At 45.0% G+C, this 25600-nt stretch overlaps 1 protein-coding gene and 1 long non-coding RNA gene across 22 annotated transcripts in view; one reads left to right on the plus strand and one right to left on the minus strand.

The window, feature by feature from the left end:
* The window catches only part of DPF3 (double PHD fingers 3), a 314102-nt gene that overhangs the window by 215632 nt on the left and 72870 nt on the right, over positions 1–25600 (minus strand). For 3 of the 21 annotated variants that reach the window (XR_014811145.1, XM_084969794.1, XM_084969790.1), the window contains exon 1: positions 3079–3437. The exons of 16 other annotated variants lie outside the window; for them this stretch is intronic. The gene's annotated coding sequence lies outside the window, so the exon portion shown is untranslated. Of the gene's footprint in view, positions 1–1281; positions 1359–3078; positions 3438–25600 lie in introns of those variants that run through there. 2 more of the 21 variants (XR_014811146.1, XM_084969789.1) reach the window with 1 other exon arrangement.
* LOC146401840 (uncharacterized) lies at positions 6973–15575 on the plus strand. Its single transcript, XR_014811158.1, has 2 exons — positions 6973–10066; positions 11929–15575. It is a non-coding gene; the product is annotated as an uncharacterized LOC146401840 (long non-coding RNA).

Consider the following 25600-nt stretch of genomic DNA (forward strand, 5'->3'; position numbering starts at 1 on the left):
GTGAGGTGTCTACCAGACAAGGAAGGAACGCCAAGGACTGTCAGCAAACCACAGGAAGCTAGGAGAGGGCTGAACCGCACTCCCTCCAGCTCTAAAGATTCTACCCCCACTGACACCTTGATCTTGGTGGACTCCTGGCCTCCAGAAGCGCGAGGCAATACATTACTCTTCTATAAGCCTCTCAGTTTGTGGGACTTTATGACAGCAGCCCAAGCAGACCAACACAGGCAGGAATAGTAACAAGAAATCAAACCAAAAAAGATTCACAAAGATCAAACCAACCATCCTAGAAACAAACATCCCCAGCATCTTGTCCCATAACCAATTAACACATCACCTAACCACCTAACCCCACTCTCATGCCTGTAGCTTTGGGGTAAATGTTTCACATTCTCTCTCCACCCCCACCTAATTTTTTTTTTTTTTTTTTTTTTTTTGGATGTTTAGGGCTGCGCCTGTGGCATGTGGAAATTCCTAGGCTAGGGATTGAATCGGAGCTGCAAGTGCCAGCTTATGCCACAGCCACAGCAATGCTGGATCCTTAACCCAATGAGTGAGACCAGGGATCCAACCCGAGTCTTCATGAATAACAGGTTTGTTACCGCTGAGCCACAACGGGAACTCTGCACATACGCCTAATTTTAAAATGTAAAACAAGAATTCCCGTCGTGGCGCAGCGGAAACGAATCCAACTAGGAACCATGAGGTTGTGAGTTCGATCCCTGGCCTTGCTCAGTGGGTTAAGGTTCCAGCATTGCCAAGAGCTATGGTGTACGTCACAGATGTGGCTTGGATCTGACATTGCTGTGGCTGTGGCGTAGGCTGGCAGCTGTAGCTCCGACTAGACTCTACATGCCGTGGGTGCAGCCCTAAAAGGCAAAAAATAAAATAAACTGTAAAACAACAAAGGCATTTGACTTTATTACAATCCTGTGCATGTGTCAGTACCATCCCACTCACCTACAGAGAATTGAACCATTGTCCAGAATCTCATGGTGTTGCATTAAAGCACTGGAAGAAAAGAACATACCAGAAAACCCTTGGTAACTCTAGCTAGAGACTCAGCTTTTGTCTTCAGAATGGAAACTCTCCTAACAGCAACCAAGACAACTTCAACAGGGAAGCTATAGCTTCCACAACCGTATAGCAGTTCTAGCAGGCGCTGTATCCCTACGCATCCCCAAACTGCCACTCCCAGAGCAAGAGCAGTCACAGCAGGATCCCACACCATCTGCCTCCCCATACTTCCAGTGCAGGCTCCAACCCTCAACAAGACCTCACCGAATGTCCCAGCAGCCCTTGCTCCCATCAGGCTAGGATCTTCCTTCCAGTGGCCTTTCCTTTGCTCGTCCCAGTTTCTGTCAGGGCAAAAAGCAGAGACAGAAAGATACAAACGCCAAACTAAAATCTTGGTCATAACAAGCAAGTGAGCTGGGGGAGAGTTTATAGACGGTTGTACGTTCACAAGGCCCTTTAGGCAAGATTTCAAAATGGCAGCTCACTAAATGCCATTTGGTCTAAATCTGCTCACCCAAACCTCCCCCCCCATTCTCCAAGGGGTGTCCATAATTACACGCACAGCCACCTGCAAACGTGAAATCTGAATCTCTCTTCTTTCACAGATTAGAGAGGTGGGAACCACAAAGATTAGCTCCCAATGCCAGAGAAAAAGTTAGAGAGGGGGAAAGAAGGAGAGAAGGGACCTTCACGGCGGCATGCAAGGACGTGGCGGGCCCATCCCATCCCGTATCTCAGCTATTATGCATTCCCAACTGGCTTGGCCAAAATCCAGGGAGACTCCAGGCTGGTGAGTCTGTGAATGTGAGGCAGAGATAAGCGACTCGGAGAGGGGGAGCTCGCCCACAGTTATATATGGGCTGCGGCACTGTCGGAGCAAAGAGCCAAGGGAATCTTCCTGCTCCCCCAGATTAAGAATTCTCTTTCCTGGCCTCCTCCTACTCTCTGCAAGGTAACTAAGCAGTTATCTGGAGAACCTGAAAAGTCAGGGGCTTTGCAAGGTTTTCTTAATGTGCTAAAAACACATTGACCCTGGCTACTTGTTTGTAATAAAACTGGGTTGGTAGGAAGCTCCATTCCTTCCTTCATCTCTGGGACAGCCATCCTGAGGCCAGCTCCTGAGAAACGGGGGGGAGGGGGGGGGCTCTCCAGCCCTGCCCTCGGCAGCAGGGATATGCTTTGGGAGCTCAGAAGAAGGTGCATTTCCTTCCAGAAGGAGGCTGGGCCTTTGGGGAAGGATGCAACTGGACAAACAGAAATAAGAAGACAGCCTTCCTAGACAGGGAGCTGTAGGAATAAAGCCCCAGAAGAGAGTGATGCTTGTCCAGACAAGGAGAGCGGCTGGGGGGCAGAGGGGCAAACATCTTTTCTCTTCTCCTCCTCCTCTTTTTAATGGCTGCACCAGAGGCATATGAAAGTTCCTGTGCCAGGGATCAAATCCAAACCATAGCTAAAACCTACACAACAGCTGCGGTAACGCCAGATCCTTAACCCACTGCACTGGCCCTCGGGGATCCAACCCTCGCCGCCACAGAGACACCAGATCTTTAACCTGCTGCACCACAGCAGGAACTCCCGGCAAAGAAAATATCTTATGGAAACGGAGGGATCAGGTGCCGGGAGCTGATCCACCCCACTTCGTCAACTCCAGGGCATCCCTGTGTGTGTCCTATGCGCCCTCATCCAGCAACATGGGGCCCTCGTGAAGTCTAGAGGAAAGGAATGTCTGCCCCAAGCCCTGCCCCAGGGTCAGACGCCTGGAAAAAATTCCTGGGATTATTTGGTGTTGTCTGAGATGGATTTGGAGCCACCCTGGCTGAAGACAGAAGTGGCTTTGGGTGGGGCTCCCAGGCCTGGTCTGTGGCAAGCTGAGGGCACTGTCGTGTGTCAAAAACGTTTGCCCTTGCTGTTTACCAGTCTGGATCTGCTTGTCTTTCTCTTCTCTGTTCACTGAATCCTTAAAAACCATCTCCTCCCCAAAGCTCTCCTGATCCCTTCGTTCAGAATTAACCCATTGCCCCTTATACAAGTCACTGTGTCTCTCCTTCCGTGTGTGCTTACCTGTCTTATCTCACGAGACATCAGTGCTTAAATCTCAGGAACCAGGTCTTACACATCTTTTGATTCCTAGCACCAACTCTTCCACATCAGACAGTCAGTACTTTCTGAGTTGAACACACAGACCCATAAGGAGTGACCTGGTACTGGCTGACACTCCTTATTCCTACATCCATTCATTTGTTTGTCCAAAAAAGCAGGTGAGTGCCCAGGATCTGGCGAGCTGGCTCATCGCCCACAGAGCACACTCAACTCTTCAACCAATCAGCTGAAAAACGATGTTCAATGTCCAGGCTTCAGTACAAGGGCTTCTTTTCAGGTCTGGGACATACAACATTCCACAGGATCACTGGCAAAAACCTGACCGCGGCAAGGTGGGTACGGCCTACATCCCGCTGCCCATATCTGTCCAGATGGAAAGTCACACCCCCAAGAAGGACCCCTGGGGGAGACAGATTGTCTGGGGTGTGGATGAGGGCCCTCAAGGGCTCTGGCCGGCCCAACCAGGGCAAGCCTAGATATGCCTATCACAGAAAGGGGCAGAGTGACGATAGTTCCTCCTTCAACGCTCACAGTACTCCGAGGAGGCCAGGTCGGGGGCTGGTAATGAGGGCTGTGGGGAGGGCTCTAGGAAGTCTTCTCAGCAGAGTACACACGATCATGGAGGTGGGAGAATTCGCTGAAGTTCATGAGAAAAGTCCCCCCTGCTCAGAGATCAATAGGTGTGAGCCCCTTGAGAAACTGCTCTATGGGGGAGGGAGGAGAGGAGAGGAGAAGGGAGAGGGAAGGAGTGGGTGAGGGACATTTATCTCAGGTCTCTTACAGCATCTTCCATCCTCCTAGTCAGATAGAGGATCCTAATCTGAACCTCCCCTGCCAACAACTGGAAAGGTGTCTGAGACCAGGGACCGTTGGAGAGAAAGTTGACCCAGGGGGCATCAAATAATAAACCAAGAAAAAATCCTGAAGTCAAAACAAGGGATAAATTTTCCTTATCTCTCCAAGACATGCTTCAAAGCAACTAGCTGCTGTCTGCCCAGCTTGGGAAGATGATAATGGTTTTTAATGGCCTGGAAACAATAGGACTGGCCTTTGTAATCAAGTTTAACCAATTAAGCCTTTAGGCTCCCTTCCGGCACCCTGCGGGGCCCCGCCACCACCCCCTGCTCTGTGACAGGGCAACCTTCAGGGGTCTGAGAAGAGAAGGGATCCAGGCCCAAGATGCACTGCCTCTGAGTCCTCAGGTGGCATCCAGAGGAAAAATGAAACCTGGGGGCAGCAGTGAGGGTTGGTTGCCCAGACGGAGTGTCAAAGAAAATTGCCTTATCCTCCATCTGGCCAAAAGGAAGAAGAATCCATCTTTTCAGAAAACACCAAAAACAAAAGCGAGACATGGCACACCAGGGAACTGGATTAGAGGTAAACTTCAACCTTTCTCATTCTTTCAGCTAACACCTGTGTACACCTGCCATGGTGCTAGGCCCCTGCAGGGGGAGCAGAAGATGCAAAGAAAATACCTGCCCTCCACGGAATCCCGGTCTGGTGCTGCGAATAAGGTAGATACACAGATATTGATAATAAAGGTTAGTGCAATAGTATTTGCAAAGTGTTGCCTATGCCCAGACCTCTATTTCTGTTTCTTTTCTTCTTACTTCGATGTACCCTGTTCCATGTAGGTGACTGGGGCAGACAATATTCAGACAGAAAAGAGAACACGAAAGAAAAAGGAGCCAAGCTCCTCCTTCCCTCCTTTCTAGGTTCAGCCCCAGTTCTGGGAAAGAAGAGGACCTGTGGTCACTAAAGGCCTGAGCAGGTCCAGGCCACTGAGTCACAGTTCATGCCATGTGTGTTCCTGTACCAACAAGGCATATTTTTGCTGAATTATGCAAAATTCTGGCCATCTGGATTTTTCTATCTGGTTTACCAGCTCCCAGCACCCACCAACTCTTAGACATGATGTGTGAATGTGTGTGCACACGCACCCAAGCACACATGTATATGCATAAATACATGTGCACACACGTTAATGGTGATATGATGGAGGAACTCCTAAGGCTTTTCATCCACAGTTCCAAAGCTAACCATCTCTCCTTTTGAAAACAATGACAAATACTCTGTTTTGCATTGTGTAGCTCTCATTTTTCAGTTCTTCAATAAATACTATCTCATGTTCATGCCACAAGCAACCTTGGGTGGTAACAACAGACAAACACTGTTATCTCCATTTAAAATTTTTCCTCCTCCATCCATTTGCTTTCTGCTCAGCAACAGTCGAGCACCTCCCATGTACTAGTAGGTGTATAAAGTTTATAAGACTGAGCAAGACAAATGCAGGCCCCGCCTGTGATGGCTTCATAGCCCAGTGGTGGAGAGAGATGGGGACCTGCACTCTGTCTCCAGGATCTGGGGCAACTTCCAGAGGAGATGATTGAGACAAACGTTAAAAGACACATATGATTTCGCCAGGTGGAAAGGAGATTCGGGGGAGGCAGGCCTTCCATTTGTGCTCAGAGAAGAGTGAGCTGTCTGGTGTGTCCAGACCACAGGGTAAGTGGCAGTGAAGGGCCCCGCATGAGAAGCGAGACTGGAGAGGTGGGCTGGGCCCAGACCATGGAGCCAAGAAAGTCTTGCCAAGGAGTTTGGACTTTGTCCTGTGGGCAATGAGGAAACCACTGAGGGCTTTAAACAGAGGCAGGTGACATGATCAGATTTATGTTTTAGCAAGATTATTCTGGCTGCTGAGTGGAGAGTGCACTGGAATAGGAAGAGACTGAGCAGACTCTGGAGACATTTCCAAAATAGAATTAACAGGACTGGGTGTCCCATTGGAGGCAGGAGGGGAAGGAGGTGTTGGAGACAGCTTTCTCATGTGGGCTTGAGGGGCGCTCATCCAAGACAGGAAACCAATAAGAAAGCAAGAGGCAGAGAAAGTAAGTGCTTTGCCTAAGGTCACATAAATTACATGACGGCAGACCCAAGCCAGAAATCTAAAATTCTTTCTGGTAGAAACCTCTGGGTTTGGCATGTTAGCATCAACCAGGGACTAAATTTAGCTATCATCTGCCAGGCTATTTCTTTGTTCCCTACTAGTTTTACACGTGTTCACTTTCTACCCTATGGCAATCACAAGTCCATGGAGGCAAAACTCCTTTGACCTCCTCTAGGGCCTGGCACAAACTAGGCACCAAGTGGTCAACAACTATTTGTTATTAAATCAAACCTCTGGAGCCCCAAGAGCACCTTAGGCGTTGCCTTAATTGCAACACGAGACCATTTCCTTCTTTAATTTTTAACGAACAGTATTTTTAAAATAATACCCAGGGGAGGCAGGATAAGTTAGGAGGATAGGAATAACACATACACACCACCATATAGAAAATAGATAATAGTTCTTGTCATGGCTTAGTGGTTAATGAAGCCGACTAGTATCCATGAGGATGTGAGTTCTATCCCTGGCCTCGCTCAGTGGGTTGGGGATCTGGTGTTGCCGTGAGCTGTGGTGTAGACTGCAGCTAGAGATGTGGCTTGTGGCTGTGTCTGTGGGGAAGGCCAGCAGCTGCAGCTCCGATTTGGACTCCTAGCCTGGGAACTTCCATATGCCATGGATGTAGCCCTAAAAAGACAAAAAATAAAAGTAAAAATAAAATAGATACTAAACAAGGACCTACTGTATGGTACAGGGAAATCTAATCAATAGTCTGTAATAACCCATATGGGAAAAAAGAATGCATATATGTGTATGTATAACTGATTCACTGTGCTGTATACCTGAAACTAATACAACAATGTAAATCAATGATATTCCAATAAAAATTTTTAAATAATAATAATATAAATAAATAAATAATACATAGATTGAGAAATTCTCAGATGCAATGGATTTCACAGTCTAGGAAATTTTTTTTTTTTAATTTTATGGCTGCACCCGAAGCATATGGAAGTTCCCAGGCCAGGGATTGAATTCAAGCCCCATCTGTGACCTACGCCAGGGCTTGGGATTAAAACCGCACCTTTAACCCACATGCTGGGCCAGGGATTGAACCTGTGCCTCCACAGTGACCCAAGATCCTGCAGTCAGATTCTTAACCCACTGTGCCACAGTGGGAGCTCCCAAAGTCTAGGAAACTTTTAACAGGAAAAAAAAAATTAGAGGGATCACCTTAGCTTTGCCAACTTTTTTTATTTTGCCAAATAAGAACATTCTAAAACCTTACTGCCGTCTACTACACTGCTTCTTCAAAGAAAGGACATTTAATACATATCAAAAAAGTCAGAATAATATAATTTTAAGATTAAAGATAATCTTTCTATTAAGATCAGAGTTCCTCAATCTTAGCACAATCGATACCTTGGGCCAGTTAAAGCTTTGCTATGGGGGCGAGAAGAAGGGGGGAGCAAGATCCTATGCATGTGGGATGTTCTGCAGCATCTCTGGCAACTACTCATGATATGCCAGAAGCACTCCCAAGTTGTGACAACCACAAAACGTCTCCAAGCTTTACCCAATATCCCCTGGGGGCAAGAGCATCTCAGTTGAGAACCAATGAATTAAATAAAGTAAGCCTTATTAAAAATCTAGTTATGGAGTTCTCGTCATGGCTCCGTGGCAACGAACCCGGCTAGTATCCATGAGGACGTGGGTTGCCGTGAGCTGTGGTCTAGGTCATAGACACGGCATAGGCCAACAGCTGTACCTCCGATTCGACCCCTAGCCTGGGAACTTTCATATGCCACAGGTGTGGCCATAAAAAGAAAAGAATAAAATAAAATAAAATCTAGTTATATTATCTGTATACTTTATTTTATTTGGCCACAACTGCGGCATGTGGAAGTTCCTGGGCCAGGGATCAAACCCAAGCCAAACCAGCAACCCAAGCCACTGCAGTGACAATGCCAGGTCCTTAAGCCTCTTTGCCACAAGGGAACTCCAAATCCTTATATTTTAGACCAGGAAAACTTCATTACAGATTGGTATCAGTCCACAAACCAGCTTTGAGGAACAAGAGGCAGAGAGGTTAAGAGAATGGGATTTGAGGTCAGTTCTGCCTCACTCATTGCCTGACTTTGAGCAAATGCCTGCTCTAAGCCTCCCTTTCCTCTCCTGTAGGATGAGGACAGCACCTTGCATCAGAGCTGGGAGGATTAAATGGAATTTGAGGTAACACACTTAGCAACAAGCCTGGCAAGTGATGGTTGGCAGAGCGGGGTATGATCATTACTAATTAATTTCTACCTCTTCTATAGCACATAGCACAGTGTCTGGCACATTCATGATCGTGACCCAGATCTAGGGCTTCTGAGCTAAATGGACCTTGCTCAGAATGTAGAAGTTCTTGGATAAGCATTTGCTGAATGAATAATGAACCCCCGATCACCCTGCTCTCACCAGTTCCTTTCTTCAACTCCACAACATGTAAGTCCTTTCCTCTCTTACCAGAACTTCCTCAAATCCCACCCATGGGGATTAAACCCACAAAAGAAGTCTGGCCAGTCCAAGAGCCTTGCCCCGGATCTATGGATGGGACTTTGTGGAACCCTCTAGCGATTAGTATCAAGACAGCCCCCTCCCACTCCCTGGACTTTGAATAACTCTCAGCCCACCCACAAGAGTGCGGCCTTGCTTAGGGCCACCATTAAAGTCACCCATTGCCTCCATAGCATCAGACTGCTGCCGTCCTCCTGAGATATTTAAACTGGAGGTGGGCCAGGGACAGAAAAAAGAGGTGGCACTATCCTTGAACAAATGTAGCTATAAAAGGGCGTGGGAAGCAGGGCAAACGACAAATTAAACAAGCAGGCAACCTCAAAGGAAGGGGAGGTGGAGAGGCTCCAACAAAAGGGTCAGAGGTCCCGCGGCTTCTTCCCTCCCCACCAAGCCCACCCCCTGCCTCAACAGACAGAGCACTGGTAGCTCTTACAAGGGGAAAAACACTCTTCTTATACACCAGACAGGGCCAGAGCCCAGTCAGCATAAATTTCTGGGGTTCATCTCAAAGTACATTAAGTATCTTGCAACAATTCCCCAAAGGACAGAGCTTTTCTGGCCATCACAGGGTGATAGGACATGAGCATGGGGACAGGACTTCAAGAGCAGGTGACCCAAGCTCTCATTCTCTAGATGGGGAAACTGAGGCTCAGAGAGAGAAAGGAACTGACTCAGGCTCATCCCAGTAGGCTCCAGTCAGTGGCAGCACAGAGCCGAGAGCTCGAGGCTTCAGTTTTGGCACAGAGCTTTGCTAGAGGCTGGCAAACATATCCAGAGAAGAGGAAGATGTGTTAGGAACTAAATTGCACCCTTCCTGAAAATACAGTTGATCACATTTGCAGCCTCAGATGAGGAGAGGATCAACAAGTTCTCAGAAGGGACCACTGATCTGGTCCTGTGGCTTCTCTATCCATTTGGAAACTATTAAGAGAATAAGTCACCTTCCACAGGAGAATCCAGCGACTGCTGTCTCTGCCCCCACCATGCACCATCTGTCTTCTCCAGACATCTGACACATGACCAAAATCAAAGAGAACTATAAAGACCATTTGAGGGAGGAGGGCATTGGGGTGGGGGGCACACACATGTACTTAAAATGGAAGGACAGACAGGAAACTCATGAGGCCAAATGCTAATAAAAGGTGAATCTAAGCAAAAGGTCTAGAAATGTTCAGTGTACCATTCTTGCAACTTTTCAGGTGTGAAATCTTTCTAAGTAAAAATTTGAAGGAGAGAGAAAAAGTGCTAGATCAAAACCTGAATTACATTTTTTAAATTATTTGTTTGTTTTTGTTTTGTTTTGTTTCAGATGTGCCCATGGCATGCAGAAGTTCCTGGGTCAAACCTGAGCCACAGCAGTAACCTTAGCCACAGTAGTGACAACACCATGTCCTTAACCACTAGGCTTCTAGGAAACTCCATAAGTTTTTTTTAATTTTGTTCACTTACTAGTTTTTGTTTTTGCTTTTGTTTTGCCTTTTAGGGCCACACCCATGGCATATAGAGGTTCCCAGGCTAGGAGTTGAATCAGAGCTACAGCAGCCGGCCTACACCACAGCCATAGCCACATCAGATCCGAGCCATGTCTGCGACCTACACCACTGCTCATGGCAACACCAGCTCCTCAACCCACTGAGCAAGGCCAGGGATCCTAGTCAGGTTCGTTAACTACTGAGCCATGACAGGAACTCCAAAACTCCATAAATTTTTCAAATTATTTGGAAAGGATAAGAAATCTCTCCTTCAATTTTACGCAGTTTCTCTAAGGACTAACCGCCTCAGAAAAAGTTGTAAGACATCCCAGAGGTTAGAGGTGTGGGATCCCAGACAAGTATGTGATCTATTGTTCACAGTAGCCAGTAGTGATGGCAACCTTGAGATCCAAAACTGATTTCAAATGTTTCATCCCATTAGCTCCCAAAATACGCATTTGTTTGTACATCATGTATCCTGGTGTCTTTGGTTCACAAAGTAACTTAAATAACAGCAGGTTATGGATGGGGCAAAGGTCAGAATTTTCCAAAAGAGTTCATCACCTTTACAATATACAAGTGATTCATAAATACAGCAAAATGCAGTTTAATTTCTATTCAGTGGGGAAATTCTTTCACATAAATAAATTATTGAATCAAAATCTACATCTCACCTATGATCACCATGGTCTCTATTCGTAGCAGTATTTAATTTGGGCCCTATGAGATCCATAATCCAGCCCTGAAAATCTACCTTTGACCATGTATACAAAATCATGCCAATAGCATGGCACTCAAGGCATGGAGATTTGAGGGAATGCGCCCCATTCAAGAAACTCAAAGGAACACACTGTAGCTAAAATAAAGGTTGCAGGGAGAATGAGCAAAAGAATATGAGGTTGGAAAGATAGGCAGAGATCAGATCTTGGAGGGCTCATATGTTCTACAAAGGAATAAAAAGTCTGTCCTTTGGGCAACAAGGAGCCACTAATGGGTCTGAAGATGGGAGGAATATAACTGGGTCACTCTGGCAGAGGATGGATCAATGGAAGTAACTCAAATGTCTAGTTGGAATGACAACCATCTGAACAGTCAGAGTAGGAGTGAAGACCTGAGGACGAATTAGAGAGGGACATTGAAGATAGCAAATGGACAGTCCCCGGCGGCAAGAAGGCAGATGCACCTGAAAGAGGGGAGTCCAAGATGATTTCCAGCTCGGCCGACTTTGTAGCTGCTGCTGCTGGCCATCCAGATGGGGAAGCCAATCCAGGAAAAGGCTCAGCAGAGGAAAGGAGCAAGTTTGGAACATGCTGAGATTCCACCACGATATGTCAATATGGAGCTCCAGAGAGAAGCCTGGGTTGGATATATGCACTTGAGAGTAATCAGCATATATACAGTCACAGCATATATACAGCATATATACATTCATAGTTATGGCCGTGGATGAGGTCAAGTGGAGAGAAACTGAGAACAAAACAAAAATTGAGTCAAGAATAGAAACTCAGGGGAAAAAAACTTTTATGGGTAGGCAAGGAAGAGGAGACCCCTAAGAACACAGAGGAGTGGCCTAAGAAGCAGAGACCTCAGCCCACATTTAAGTGACCCACTAAACTCTTCCATGCTGGAGTAGAAGAAGGAACAATGATGCATTAAAAAAAACCAAAAGCAACTCACCTCTTGGAGTTCCCATTGCGGCTCAGTAACGAACCCGATTAGTATCCATGAGGATGCGGGTTCCATTCCTGGCCCCACTCAGTGGTTTAAGGATCCTGCATTGCCGTGAGCTGCAGTAAAGGTCACAGACATGGCTCGGATCTGGCATTGCTGTGGCTATGGTATAGGCTGGCAGCTGCAGCTCCAATTCAACCCCTAGCCTGGGAATCTCCATATGAGGTTCCGACCCTAAAAAGAAAACAATAAAATAAACTCACTTGCTAACAACAAAAAGAGAAACAACTCAACAACAACATGGGCAAAGGATTTGAACAGACATTCTCCAGAGAAAATAGGCAAATGGTCAATAAACACGTGAAAAGATAAACAGCGTAATCAATTAGACAAATGAAAATCAAAACCACAACGAGATACCACTTCATATCCACTAGAATGGCTACAATCATAAAGATAACCACAAGGGTAAGCAAGGATGGACCCTCATACATCGCTGGTAGGAAAGTAAAACACTACAGCCACTATGGAAAAATAGTTTGGCAATTCCTCAAAAAGTCCAATATAGAGTTATTACACGTCCCAGCAATTCCACTCCTAGGCATATACCCAAGGGAACTGAAAACACAGGTCCTCACAAAGACTGGTACTTAAATGTTCATATTAGCATCATTCATAACAGCCAAAAAGTAGAAAGAGTCCAAATGTCCATCGACGGATGAATGGACAAATAAAATGTGGTCTATCCACATCAACAGAATATTATTCCACCATAAAAAGGAACAAGACACTGAAAACATGCTAAGTTAAAGAATCCAGACAAAAAAGGCCACATACATTGCCTGATGCCATCTATACGAAATATTCAAAACAAAGAAATCCATAGATACAGAAAGCAGATTCATAGTTGCCGGGGCCTGAGGGAAGGAGAGAATGAGAAGTGAATGTTTATTGGCGTGAGATTTCTTTTCAGTGTGATGAAAAGGTTCTGGAATTAGGTAGTGGTGATGTCTGCACAATTTTGTGGATATACTAAAAGCCTTTCAACTGTACAGTTTAAAATACTAAAGACCAATATTTGAACATTGACTGGACATAAGTGTTGTAAGAAATTATTTGTTGTTTTTTAAGTAGAAGAATGGCATGGTTCTGTTTTTATTCTTTCTTCTGTTTTTAAGTCCTTAACCACTTATATAAATAAATAATTCTTTTTCTTTTTCCTTTAATTTATTTTATTTTTTGCTTTTTAGGGCCATACCTGCAGCATATGGAAATTCCCAGGCTAGGGGTCAAATCAGAGATACAGCTGCTGACCTACACCACCAGCTATAGCAATGCCAGATCCAAGCTGTGTCTGTGACATACACCACAGCTCACGGCAACACTGGATCCTTAATCTACTGAGCAGAGCCGGGAATTGAATCCGCATCCTCCCGGATACTAGTTGGGTTCATTACCACTGCACCACAATGGGAACTCCCAAATAAATAATTCTTAAAATAAAATACTAAATAATCAATGAATGATATATGGTTAAAACAGTGAACTTTATGTTGAGAATTTTATCTCAATAAAAAAAAAATTTTTTTTAGGCAATAAACTCACTGTACAAAAATACCCATAGCCAAGAGGAGCTGGGTAAGCAATTTCTCCAGCTCACCCAAATATTCTGACTAAAGAAGCCAAAACTCCAGATATTCTAATTAAAGAAGCTAAAGAGCAATGCTTCTCAAAACATTCATAAACGTCTTAAAATGCCTTTAAGACATTTGGGGGTGGGTGGCTCTGCTGATGAGTAGAGACAAGACATGAGCTTCATAATAGCCACTCGTGCCTTGGTCAGGCTGCCTCACTTCTAAGACGGCAAAATGCCAAACAAGCAACTATGATTAGACCTACAGAGAGACAGCAACCAGGTGTGACCTGGGCAGAGGTATCCCAGGAAGACCAGGAGAAATGATTTCTGAGCTAGGGTACCAGAAGCCCCAGTGTGGCAACCTCCCTGTTCCCGCTCCTTACTCAACACCCAAAACCCCTGCATTGTGTTCAGGATGACCTCACCAGACAGCATGCCAGGCTGTCCAGGACATCAGCATTCATTGCAGATCTAGCACCTTTCTGTCCACAGTGCCCCAGCCAGTGGCTCTGAATCTCTTTGGAGCCTTAGACACAAGTGACTCTGAAATTAGCACAACTTACATGGCTGACAGCCAGCTCAACATCGTCTTCTGCAGAGATCAAGGTCTGAAGAAGCCGAGGGAGGGACCGGAGACAGACTGCGCATTTATTGGAGGAGCTCAGGGCCTCTGGGGCACAGAACCTGAGGATGGAGCGCCGGGGTTCCACACAACTTCCTGATGATGATTTCATCTCTCTACTTCCCTCTCCAGTGACGGGCTTCCCTCTTTTTGCTCCCCCTCTCCCGCCAAACTCCCAGGGTAACCCCGGATAATAAAGCACCAGAAGGAAAATGCTCTGAGGTGGCAACCCACCACCCCAGAGAGACTGTCAGAGTGGGGAGGCAGAACTTTTGGAGTGAAAAGCCAAACCTCTGGCCCACGCTAGCCATTGGGTAAGCAAACCCTCCTCCAAGCCTCCCTGCTCTGCCCGACCCAAAGGGAAATGGAGCCCAGTGAAACCAGGTCTTCCCTTGGGGTTCTGACCACCTCGTGGGGAGATTATGATTACCCTGCGGTTGCCATGCCTACTGTGATGTCATTCCTTTCATCAATCCATCTGGGTGGATTTTTTTTTCCTTTTCTCTAAAGGACATCTCCCATCCAATGCCTGGGAGCCCACTGGGAGCTCCAGCCCTTGTCTTGTCGAGACCCAGGTAAACCACACTGTCTCGGGACCTCAGAAGACTCCACAGCCCTAATGGAAGCAAGGAAGGGTTAGGACAGCTCCCAGGACACAGAGAAGCTCTCCTCTCAAGCTGATCAATCTCTTCCTACGTTTAAGCAGAACCAAGCAGAGCATGGATTTCACCAGCTCTCAGAAATGCAAACAGGAGAGGGATGTATGGTAAGGTCCTATCAGCTTTACTTAATTGGGCAGAAGGAAGTCACTTTTTAAGTAAAACAAAGGCAAAGAAGACTAAGGATGGAGAAAAAGGTGTACAAATCCCACTCTTATCAGGCACAGAGGAATGCAAAGAAAGAATACTTCCTAAATAATTACTTTTTGCACTATCTAGTCATGGAGCTCTAGGGGTTCCCTGTCAATGAAAAGCGTTTCTTTGGGTTCCTACTGTGTGCCAGGCACTGGGCCAGGTACCAGGGTCCAGTCTTCAAGGAACTAATAAGATGACTGTTGATGATCACGACATCTACACAAGCTGGTTCACAAGGATTTTGCTCCACTAGGAAGATAGGGAAACTCTGAAGCTCTGAAAGACCAGGCAGTTTGTCTGTAGCCATGAGGCTCAGGTCAGGGAGCAAAAGTGCAGCCATGGGCAGGCCTTGTTCCAAATCCTCAAGTAAAGACTACAGCCCGCAGCACGCTTTCTACCCCTTCCATCTTCATCTCTGCTGGGCAGTGAAGGAAGGCAGCAGGCAGTGGCTCCAGTTCCAGCTGCCGCAGCCTCACCAGGGGAGTGGCGACCATCTGCCATCCTGAAGGGCAGGAGAGCCTGGGGAAGGCCGTCCCTGAAGCCAGCGCACCCTATGTGGCCAAGCTAACCTTTGTGAAACGGGACCGCTCCTGCAAGTCGTCAATGCCATTGTTAAGACACAGGACCCTGCAGAAAACTGTGGTCCTATAGCACTGGAAACGTCAAGACTTATTAAATAAAAATGGCAATTGTTGTGGTGCCAGCAGAGCTGTTGTTTTCAGCCAAAACACACAGAACTGGCCTTATCTTTCTAAATATATAACATGCCTCTTGTTTTTTTGCTTTTTTTGTTTTTTAATATACATCATAAATACATCCTTTTACTCTTAAGCAGGAAAAAAAGCCAATCCTCCTCTTACGAATGAGGAAACCAAGGCAAAGAAAAAAGAAAGGTCATCCCAGGACATCCATATGAAAAGTGAGATTTTTATCTTTAGTAGTCACTTTGGGGGAAGCTTGGGGACAGCACAGGTGCTCAGCAATTTGGGTGGAAGCCACATTACCAGGCCGCCAAACAAGCCACTACTGTTAGTTCTTTTGTGTTTAGTGGAGCTAGGGGCAGGGGGTGCGGGCAAAGAGTAGGAGACAGATCCCCATGAAAGCGCAAGCATTTACTCCCCAAGAGGCTGCTGATACAATTCAGGGGCCAGATGTCGGGCTTGGTAACACTGTCCTCCTTTTTAACCGGCCAGTCTGCCTTTCACCTGTCCTGAGGTAGGTGTTCAGATGCCCTACTTTTCCACATAGCCCTGCTCCTCTAGGAACAGAGACCCAAACGGATTGTTTTGCCCTGGCACAGGTAAGAAGCTTTGCCATTCAAAACCAGGCCAGCAAGTACACACAGGAAAGAGTCACTGTTTGGTGGCTTGGTTGGTTTTAATAGCAAAATGTGCCCTTTAGGACCCATGCCTTGAGAGAGGCCCCTGCAGAAATCTCAGTTTGGATAACAGCAGGCTGGCCCTGATCACCCCACAGACAAGATGTGAACTCGGAGGTGTGATGAAGCCTAAAAAGCACGAGTCCTGGAATCAGACTTGGACTTAAGTCTCAGCACCATTCACTCACCATGTGACCTTGAGTATTTGCTCTCGGTTTTCCTCATCCATAAAATGGGGATACAAATATCTAACTTCGAGAAATTATAAAAATGCTAGCAGGCAATAGACACCTCAAAGATGGTACCTAGGATCATCAGTTGACCGGTGTGTCTGTGCTCTACATCTACAGCCACACATCACATGTCCCTGATCTGCTTCTGACCCGGGTACTTCACTTGCAACATAACTGACCTGGAGGGGAAAGCCTTCAGCCTCAGGACTGAGCTCTCACCCTTGCCAAGCTAGCCAACCCACATAGGGTTCATAGCCTTGCTCTTTTTGTTTGTTTGTTTAGGGCCACACCTGTGGCATATGGAAGTTCCCAGGCTAGGGGTTGAGTCGGAGCTACAGCTGCTGGCCTACGCCGCAGCCACAACAACGCAGGATCCAAGCCACATCTGTGACCTACACCACAGCTCACAGCAACACTGGATCTTAACCCACTTTGCAAGGCCAGGGATCGAACCCGCATCCTCATGGCTACTTGTCAGGTTGGTTTCCCACTGAGCTACAAAGGAAACTCCCACAGCTTTGCTCTTATTGGAACCATTCTTTTGATTGTTTGCCTTTTTAAGTTTATGCATGTACTTTTTATGAATTTCTTTCTGCATATGTGTATATACCTATAATTTATTCAAATGCATTTTATCACGTGCTGTTTTCCTATACTCCCACATCAGCACCCTATCTCCAACCCTGCTTTTCCCCAGGTGGCCTGTGTTAACATTTTAGTCTGTCCCCTTCCACACTTTTCCCCATACCTATGTCATTTTCCCCCTACACACACAGTGAGTAAATTTTGGAAAATCAGCAATCTCACTGATGTTTGATCTTCACTCAAAAGTTCCCTAAGCTCTAAATTTCACGCACACACACACACACAGTGAGAGTTTTCTGGGGGGTGGCTATTGTCTAACAAAAACAGAATTATATATCCTTTACCCTCTTCTCCCTCCTGTTTTTTCTGCCATACTTTGCCAAAATCCCTTTAACTGTAATGATCCACGGTATGACGGTACCATTGCTATTGGACCATTTCTCTTCTGATTGGTATTCACTGAGTTTTAATTCTTGGCCACTACAAACAAAAACAGCAATAAACTCCTTGTACATATGTTCAAAGATTATTTTCTAGCCAAACATAATACCCAGCTCCAGGATGTGAAAGTCATCCAGAAAAGGGACATGATGATGAGCTCCCAATATGGTCACGAAATCCTTAAAAGTCCCCTTAGGAGAGGACTCCTCTGCTCTTAGAAGTGCAAATCTAAGAGGAGGCATGGACCTGGCCTTCAACCCCCAGTTCTTCCAGGGTCTTATTGGGTCAGGTCAACTCTGCAGGTCTTAATTTTCCCATCTGTAAAGTAGTAAGTGCCCGGTGGTACAGGATTTGGTAGTGCTTTTGTGAGGGGTTCTTGTGAAGATGTAGTGTGCGAAGTGCTATTTTTGCTGTTGCTCTATGGGATGCTGTTTCTAGCTTGCTGTTTTGAGGGTCAGGGGAGGGAGAGGAAGCCAAAACTAACAGTTTCAATTAAACGCTAAGACTCAGAGGTCCCTCTTTAAAAGTTGCTGGGGCTGGACGGGGAGGCCTCTGCTTCTCTGCATTCTCGAAGCACCTTGCACTGTTGTTTACAACCCAAAGTCAGGACTAGATGCAGGGACTTTCGACTCTCCACTTGCTGGGCTTGGTCACATTCTGAAGAGTGGCAGCTGTAATTGAAGTTATGAGAGGAATGATCCAGTGAGTAAATTTTGGAAAATCAGCAATCTCGCTGATGTTTGATTTTCACTCAAAAGTTCCCTAAGCTCTAAATTTCACTCAATAAAAGATGTAAGGTTGTAGGGGGTGCTGCTTTGCAAGGGGTGCGGCATTTAGCATTTTCTGTTCTTGAAAAAAAGGAGACACTTTGCAGGGAGGACGGCTTCCTGCACCTTCCATGTCAGATCGCAGTTGTAAGAGCCTCCCTGAAAAGAAGCAGTTACGGCAACTCAGAGGAATTTTCCTGGTGACCATCTGGCTCATAACACCCAAGAGGGGAGCCATAGGAATGGTAAAATCAACAGAACTAGTATAATGTTATTCTGCTTTAAAACCCAAATCAAATGGAATAATTTGATTATTCCGTTTGATAAATTATGGAATAATTTTCTTCATTAACTTCAAGCAGGTGATGGGTACTCCTACTCTGGACGAGCTCTGGGCAGAACTGAATCCTAGTGAACACAGCCCACCCTGAGACCTAGCCATCTTACTGGCAGGAATGCACACTTCAGGTCTCCAAAAGGCAAGTGCCAGCATGTTCGCCACAGCGCAACTCAGAGAAGTCCCAAACCAGAAACCGCCACCGCCCATCAAGAACAGAACAGGCAAAGAAATCATGGCACACTCTCGAGACAGAATACCACACAGCACCCAGAACGTACACCCTGGATGTGCACAGCCAGCACTGTGGATGAAACTCACAATACCAATGGGGAAATCCAGACACTAAGGTGGACTTATCAGAAGATTCTGCTCCATGGGTTAGAATCAGAACAGTCGCCCTTGCTGGGGTTGGGTAGGAGGTGTGGCAGCACCGGGTGGGCTTCTGTCCTGTTGTTTCTTAATCTGATGGCAGAAGTAGTTTAGTCAGAATTTATCTAACTAAATAAATGTGCACTTTTCTGTATGTATGCCACTCTTCAAGTTTTAAAAAGATTTTCAATAAGACGTTGAACAAAAATAAAGGTGATTAAGAGTAAAATAATCAGGTGGACAAAGCTGTTGGAGCTAGATTTTACCCGGCATGCGTCCTTCCCCGGAGCTCTTCTGTCTATGCAAAGACAGGTTAGCAGAAGAGGCTTCTGTGAGGGGACATGAGAGGGCAACAGAGAAACTGGTATCTTCTTTGGAAAAGAGTAGTTTCACAAAATCTAGACGTGCAGCCTCCATCCAGGTAATTAATCCAATGCACTATCCATTACAGATGGACCTAGGTTTGCTTCAAAAAACATTTGGGGTTTGGGGGGGCTTTTTGCTTTTCTTCTCTTAATAAATGCTTGGGATGTGGGAGAAAGTCATTATTTTATATGGAAATCAAATCTATTTTTACAGATAGAGACTGGAAAGAAAATCTGATCAATGGTGACAAAGTGGAAGCCAGAGATGGAAAGAGAATCTCTCTCTCTTTTATTTATTTATTTATTTTTTGCTTTTTAGGGCCACATCTGTGGCATATGGAGGCTCCCAGGCTAGGGGTCAAATTGGAGCTACAGTTGCCAGCCTACACCACAGCCACGTGGGATCCAAGCCACGTCTGCAGCTTACACCACAGCTCACAGCAACGCTGGACCCTTAACACACTGAGCAAGGCCAGGGATCGAACCTGTGTCTTCACGAATGCCAGTCAGATTCATTAACCACCAAGCCAGGATGGGAACTCCAAAGAGATTCTCTATAAGGCTCTAATACCACAGGCAAACTTAGTTTCCACTCGGTTCAATAACAATATTTATAGTAACAGCTAACACCTTTGCAGGGTTTACATATGCTAGGCATTGCTCTAAGTGCTCACAAAAATCATTCATTCAGTTCCTATCTGTGAGGTAAAGACAGACATAACCCCACTTTGCAGACTGAGACTGAGGCCCAGAGAGGTTAAGAAACTTGCCCAAAGTCACACAGCTAATAAGTGACAGAACTAGGCAGAGTGGCTAGAATCTGTCTTCTTAACCATTACACCCTACTGCTTCCTAATAAGCATTTATTAAGCCCCTATTATGTGCTGGGCACTATACTGGTCAAGAGAGGTACTACCCACAGAAAACACTAATCCATGGATTATAGGATTAGTCCACACAGTGACAAGGCTAACACAGACACCCAGAGGTCTAACTCCAGAATGTAAAGTTAGAAAACACTCTCCAATCACCTGGATATAAGCTTTCAATGACTAAAAACACTGCCCATTTTCTCAGTAAATTCTAAGCATAAACATTCCTTGACACCCCACCCATTTCTGGGTCATAAGACTCAATAAAACTCTCTTCTTTTTGATTGGAGGGGAAAAAAACCTATAAGTATGTTTGTTTACTCTTCCTGAATTGCTCTCTTGTGTAAAATGGATTGCTCACCATTGATCTAGCGGACTCAAAAACAGGGCCTTTCAGAAGGTGAGAGAGACGCAGGTGTTCAAGTTATTAAAACATTGCAGAAATGCAAAGCAGGATTACTACATTTATGACACAGACCTCCAGATACTACACTCATGCTCTTGGTCCACCTGTGCTGGCCTCTCTACAGGCACAGGGGGGTCCTAAACACACACCAATCTTCCAATACGTGCTCTCTTCTCCCATGTGCATCCCATTACCTGGAAGTTCATCAGATGTTTTTAGAAAGTCAAAAACGGTGCTTATACTATTGTATATGGAATGGATGGTCAACAGGAAACTGCTGTATAACACAGGGAAGTCAATATTCCTGAGTTTTTTACAGATGTGAAAAACTGTAAAAGAATGGATATGTGTATATGTGTAACTGAATCACTTTGTTGTAGAGGAGAAATTAATGCAAAAGTGTTAATCAACTATACTTAAAATAGGAAAAAGACAGTCTTTTCAGCAAGTATTGCTGGGAAACCTGGACAACTGCATGCAAATCAATGAAACTAGAACACACCCTCACACTATACACCAAAATAAACTCGAAATGGCTGAAAGACTTAAATATAAGACAAGACACCATCAAACTCCGGGAAGAGAACATAGGCAAAACATTCTCTGACATCAACCTTACAAATGTTTTCTCAAGTCAGTCTCCCAAAGCAACAGAAAAAAGAGCCAAAATAAACCAATGGGACCTAATCAAACTGACAAGCTTTTGCACAGCAAAGGAAACCAAAAAGAAAACAAAAAGACAGCTTACAGAATGGGAGAAAATAGTTTCAAATGATGCAACTGACAAGGGCCTAATCTCTAAAATATACAAACAACTTATACAGCTCAACAGCAAAAAGGCCAACAACCCAATTGAAAGATGGGCAAAGGACCTGAATAGACATTTCTCCAAGGAAGATATACAGATGGCCAACAAACACTTGAAACAATGCTCAATATCCCTGATTATTAGAGAAATGCAAATCAAAACTACCATGAGATACCACCACCTCACACCAATCAGAATGGCCATCATTAGTAAGTCCACAAATAGCAAATGCTGAAGGGGGTATGGAGAAAAGGGAACCCTCTTGCACTGTTAGTGGGAATGTAAGCTGGTACAACCACTATGGAGAACAGTATGGAGGTGCCTTAGAAAATTATACATAGAACTACCATATGACCCAGCAATCCCACTCTTGGGCATATATCCAGACAAAACTCTATTTAAAAAAGACACATGCACCCACATGTTCATTGTAGCACTATTCACAATAGCCAAGACATGGAATCAACCCAAACGTCCACTGATAGATGATTGGATCAGGAAGAGGTAGTATATATATACACAATGGAATACTACTCAGCCATAAAAAAGAACAAAATAATGCCATTTGTGGCAACATGGATGGAACTAGAGACTCTCATACTAAGTGAAGTAAGTCAGAAAGAGAAAGACAAATACCATATGATATCACTTATATCTGGAATCTAATATATGGTACAAAGGAACCTTTCCACAGAAAAGAAAATCATGGACTTGAAGAACAGACTTGTGGTTGCCAAGGGAGAAGGGAAGGGAGTGGGAGGCTCTGAGAGCTTGGGATAAACAGATGTTGCCTTCGGGATGGATTAGCAATGGGATCCTGCTGTGTAGCACTGGGAACTCTGTCTAGTCAATTATGATGCAACACGTAATATGAGAAAAAAGAATGTATGCATGTATGTGTAACTGGGTCACCATGCTGTGCAGTAGAAAAAAAAATATATATATATATAAAGAAATTTTAAAAAAAGAGAAAAAATGAAAACAAAACTGAAAACTTATGCCTACAAAGAAGACCAGAGAAAATAGGGGGAAATGGTGCCCATTGCGTCCACTGTGACATGGCATCCTATACTACTTTCCAGAATAGCATGAGGTCCAATTCTAAGACCTGGGCGGGGAGTCAGATATGCAAGCTCCTCGCAGCCAAAGATGAAACAGTGCAGAAAGCTGGTTGAAATGTCTATTTTTCTGCTAAAATCTATCCACTGTGTGAGTTGCCAAGGAAAGTTAAGGCTCTTGTTCTAAAACGGGGAAGGTTCTCTTTCCACACGACACCTGTAGAAGACAGAAAATGTGATACCCTCCACATATCATAGGACACCAGCTCCCTGTAAGAGGACACCCCAATTCCTGCCAGTACAGCACCCAGTGGGGGCAGCTCCTCCATTTCTCTGCTCTTGCTGAAGGGGCCGGAAGGGCCAGGGCCTTCCCCAAAGTTCTCTCTGGCCCCTGGTGAGGCCTCACAGTTCGCTAACCCTTTTCTTTAGCTAAGTAACAGAGTTTTAAAATAATGTCTGGATCTTTTTACTTGGAGACACACTCAAGAAGAGGCCTGTGGACCATGTGCTAAATTCACTGGCTCCTATTCAAGCTGCAGAAGGCTAAGTGCGGCCCTGAAACATTCTAAATTCCTCCCCTCCATCCAGTCCAGGAAAACACAAATTGATTCTATCTTTTCAAAACATCAGCCACTTCAAATAGCTTTGTTGACCTTCCTTAGCATTTCTCAATGATGAGAGGGGCCCAGGGTTCAACACCCAATATTGCATCCAGAGAGACAAGGCCTATAGAAAGATGTAAAACTGAGACAGGTGGTGAATCCATGAGCACTTCCTCAGACATCTTTGAGTCAAGTGACTTTCTCGAACACATCTCACCTTCACTCCCTGACAGGAATAGTTTATGCTTTCTGAGCCCTGACTCTAGCTCAGATCATGTCCAAAAAACTTCATATGGGTTAACTCATTTAATCCTCACACCAACACTGTGGGATAGGTACCAGAGGTAAAGGAGAGAACTAGGATTTAAACCCAGAAGTCTGATTCCCAAACCTAGGCTCCCATGAGAACCACAACATATTTCTCAAAGATTACAGCTGGTACCCTTAAAAGAAACATTTACCTAAATGTGTTCTGAGAGTTCATTTACTTCTCTCTCTCCCTGACTCATAAATTGCTATTTGCCACTCAGTATTCATTCTCCCTCTTCCTTTTTATAATTACTTCCACCCTGAAGTTTTACCTAAGTACATGGTCATCTGCTGCAGACTACAGTTCCCAGTATCCCTTGCAGCTACATGTGGCCATGTGACTAAGTTTTAGCCAGTGGGATGTGAGTGGAGGCCTCTTGATGAAAAGCTGCTTGCCTTGTATATCCAGACAAAACTTTCTTTGAAATAGACACATGCACCCATATCTTCACTGCAGCACTATTCACAGTAGTCAGGACATGGAAACAACCTAAATGTCCGTCGACAGATGAATGGATTAAGATGTGGTATATATACACAATGAAATACTACTCAGCCACAAAAAAGAATAAAACAATGCCATTTGCAGCACCATGGATGGAACTAGAGACTCTCATACTAAGTGAAGTCAAGAAAGAGAAAAATACCATATGATATCATTTATATCTGGGATCTAATATATGGCACAGATGAACCTTTCCACAGAAGAGAAAATTATGGACTTGGAGAACAGACTTGTGGTTGCCAAGAGGGAAGGAGAGGGAGTGGGATGGACTGGGAATTTGGGGTTAATAGATGCAAAAAATTGCCTTTTGAATGAATAAGCAATGAGATCCTGCTGTATAGCACTGGGAACTATATCTAGTCACTTATGATGGAGCATGATAATGTGAGAAAAAAGAATGTATACATGTATGTGTGACTGGGTCACCTTGTTGTACAGTAGAAAATTGACAGAGGGAGTTCCTGTCGTGGCGCAGTGGTTAACGAATCCAACTAGGAACCATGAGGTTGCGGGTTCAATCCCTGGCCTTGCTCAGTGGGTTAACGATCCAGCGTTGCCTTGAGCTGTGGTATAGGTCGCAGACGTGGCTCGGATCCCGTGTAGCTGTGGCTCTGGTGTAGGCCGGCGGCTACAGCTCCGATTAGACCCCTAGCCTGGGAACCTCCATATGCCATGGGAGCGGCCCAAGAAATGGCAAAAAGACAAATAAATAAATAAAGAAAAAGAAAAAAGAAAATTGACAGGATACTGTAAACCAGCTATAATGGAAAAAATAAAAACCTTTAAAAAAAAAATAAGAAAAGCTGCTTGCCTTGGAGTTCCTCACCTCCTACTTCTCACATTTTGAAAGACAGAGTTCGTGATGAAAAATGGTAAAAACAAAACAAACAAAACCAAAAACTAAAAAAACCTGGGTCCAAGAATGACTTCATGGACTTAACTTTGCCAGCCTGCTATAATCCCCCTAGGACTTATATGAAAGAAATGAACCTGTCTTATTTAGCCATTCTATTTGAGGATATTACAGCAGCTTACCCTACTGATGATATTTGCCTTAAGGTGCAAACCTTGTCTTATTCTAATTAGCATCACCAAAACCCTCTCTTAGTGCTGGGAACATAGTAGTTGCTCAGCAAATATTCGTTAGAGGAATGAAAACACCATCATGTAAACCAGCGGTCCTGGGGCCAGAGAGACTTACCCAAGCTTAGTAGATGTCCCTTATCCAGGTGGGTGCAACGTCTCTCACTTTCCTGGCAAACAGGAAAACAGGCCAGAGAGTCTATGTGTAGGGAAGGGTCTGTGACAGGGGAGGGGTAAACTTGTACTCTATCTGTATTAGCTCTCTGCTGAGACGATGGATTTTGTGCTTACACCACAAGTTAGCTGAGGTTAATGCTTGTCTCATAACAATGATGAGCTCAAATTACTATGGGCAAGGTAGGTACGAAGCACTGCACACACATTAAAGCATTTGTTTTTACTTAATCCTCACAACGACCCTAGAAGGTAGGACCTTTTATTGTCCCCAAATGAGCAAACCAGGTTCAAAAGAAGTTAAGTAACTTGCCCTGGCTGCATGGCTAATAAGTGACAAAGGTCAGATTCAAACCCAAATTGAGCCCTAAACTTAACTCTCCTCTTACCCACTAAGCTACTCTGCCTCTCTCCATGGACGATAGGCGTTTGCTCCCTACTATGATCACTAAGGGCCGGGCATAGTGATCAGAGTAGGGAGCAGGGCTGG

Source organism: Sus scrofa, chromosome 7 (genome assembly GCF_054392235.1).
Source record: "Sus scrofa isolate SSC_HxYL_T2T_F1_AM1 chromosome 7, Sscrofa_HxYL_maternal_Yorkshire_Landrace_v2.0, whole genome shotgun sequence".
Taxonomy (NCBI): Eukaryota; Metazoa; Chordata; class Mammalia; order Artiodactyla; family Suidae; genus Sus; species Sus scrofa.